We start from the raw sequence: 2,687 nt of genomic DNA on the forward strand, positions 1-2,687 counted from the left end.
GGAGATTTGTCGAGTGATACTTGATAGGATGACGTTTCTTTGCCATTTAGGAGTTACGAGTTATTTGATAACCGAGATCATAAATTTAGGACGTAAAACCGAAGTAAAAATTCGATTTTTATGCTAGTTGAAAAACTGAGTTTTTCCTGCCCTTAAAGGAGTTGAAAAAGATTTTTCAAAAAACTTGTTACTTTCACTTTTTGATCTACTTTTCAAACTGTTCGTGTGAAAAATTGGTTTTTTATTAGAATGTTGTTGTATAAAAGTTTGACCTTTATACACGCCAGCGTTATTCTAACAGACTTTCTAGATTCTCCATCCTCACCTCCCCATTTTTCTGTTCGCAGATTTTAATGCCAGATTTGTGGGGAGGTGAGCGGCCAATCGAGGACGATCTTTTTGCGCAACTGCTTGAAGGCAAAGAACAACCGGCTCAGCGTGTTCACGAGATTCCATTCTCAAGACTTTCTTCTTCTAGACCTCAATCATCACCACCTAAAATGGCTTGCTCTAAATCTCCAGTGTTTGATAAGCTTATGATGATTAAGCTTATAATTCCCCAACCCAGGTGTTTACACTCTCACACTCACTTAGCACTTGCAGCCTCTGAACTTAGAGCAAAAGATGAATAATGGCTGGGTACTAGGTCCTATTTATAGAGTTTTAGGAATGAAAGGATCTTGATTTTACTAGAATAAAAATAATAGCTTTTTAGGTGAAAATAATTTGAATAATCGTTCAGCAGAGGCTGAAGACTCGTTCAAAAAGGTGCTGGACTTATCAAGAGGTTGAATGGCTGAATGGAAAACAAATTCAAAATGTTTCAAAATATGCTGAAGGAGGCGATATATCGCCCCCTGTAGGCGATATATCGCCTGGGCCAGTATGCCCGAGGCTGTCGTGCATCGTCTCGTGTTTTCCGTATCTACGTGCTGCGATATATCGCCCCCTATAGCTGCGATATATCGGCACACGCTGATTAATTAAACACGAAATTACACATTTTTAGCTAAGTTTGAATGGAGTAAACAGCCTTGACTAAGCCTTCAACGTATTCAAAGCTGATGACTGACCTTATAGCATTCAAACTTTTACCCTTATTAAATTTAATCCTCAAAATACTTAATCCTTAATCACCCATTCATAACATGTGCTTAAAATCCTATTGGTTCTTATCTAAACCTTATAGTATAATAAATATTATTCTTAATATCAGTCAACTTAATCAAACCTTAGGTTACAATTAATATTCTTAAGCTATAGGTTAAACTTAGAAAATCTATAAGTACTACTATGAGTGTCCAAATAATTCCCGGCCTGAACCAAAAATCCACAGCTACAAAGATAATACTATAAATACTATAATACTACTATCTAACTAGTTAAGTAAAGGTTTTGGACTCTACAATTCTCCCCTACTAAAAAGAATTTCGTCCTCGAAATTTACTTACCAAATAATTCCGGATACCGGCCTTGCATGTCCTCCTCCAACTCCCACGTTGCCTCTCGTTCAGAACTGTTACTCCATAGGACTTTGACTATAGGAAAGCTCTTGGACCGTAACTACTTCATCCCCCTATCTAGGATGCTAACCGGTCGTTCCTCCTAACTTAAGTCTTTCTGGAGTGCTATTGTATCGTAGTTGAGGACGTGAGATGGGTCTGACACATACTTGCGTAGCATTGAGATGTGGAACACGTTGTGACTATCGGCTAGTGTAGGCGGTAGGGCTAATCTATACGCAACTGGTCCCACTTTGTCCAATATCTCAAAAGGACCTATGAATCGGGGACTAAGCTTGCCTTTCTTCCCGAACCGCTTGACACCTTTCATAGGAGATATCTTCAGGAAGACTTGATCTCCAACTTGGAATTCCACATCGCGTTGCTTGGCATCCGCATAGCTTTTCTGAAGGCTTTGAGCAGCAAGCATACGTTGTCTAATAAGCGCTACTGCTTCTTGAGCTTGTCTAACAGCTTCGGGCCCTAGAAGCTGCCTTTCTTCTACCTCGTCCCAGTGCAACGGTGATCGGCACCTTCTTCCATACAGCAACTCATAAGGTGCCATCCCGATCGTCGACTGGTAGCTGTTGTTGTACGAGAACTCAATCAGCGACAGGTACTTATTCCATGATCCTCCGAAATCAAGTACACACGCACGTAGCATATCCTCTAAAATCTGAATCATACGCTCGGACTGCCCATCTGTTTGAGGATGGAAAGCTGTACTAAGACTTAACTTAGTACCCATAGCTTGCTGTAAACTTCCCCAAAATCTCGATGTAAACACCGATCCTCTATCTGACACTATTGTCTTGGGGACTCCATGCAACCGTACAATCTCTTGGATGTAGATGTCTGCATATTGGTCTGCCTTGTATGAAGTTCTAATAGGCAGGAAATGAGCTGACTTGGTCAGTCTATCTATTACTATCCAAGCGAAATCATGCTGCTTATTCGTCTTTGGCAGACCCGTTACGAAGTCCATGGCTATATCGTCCCACTTCCATTCTGGTACGCTAAGCGGTTGCAATAAACCTGCAGGGCGCTGATGCTCCGCTTTCACTTGCTGGCATACCAGACATTTACATACATACTCCGCTATGTCCTTCTTCATCCCTGGCCACCAATAGATTGCCTTGACGTCATGAGTCATCTTGGTAGACCCTGGATGAACTGAGTACGGGG

The sequence above is a fragment of the Humulus lupulus genome, chromosome 6, assembly GCF_963169125.1.
Source record: "Humulus lupulus chromosome 6, drHumLupu1.1, whole genome shotgun sequence".
Lineage (NCBI taxonomy): Eukaryota > Viridiplantae > Streptophyta > Magnoliopsida > Rosales > Cannabaceae > Humulus > Humulus lupulus.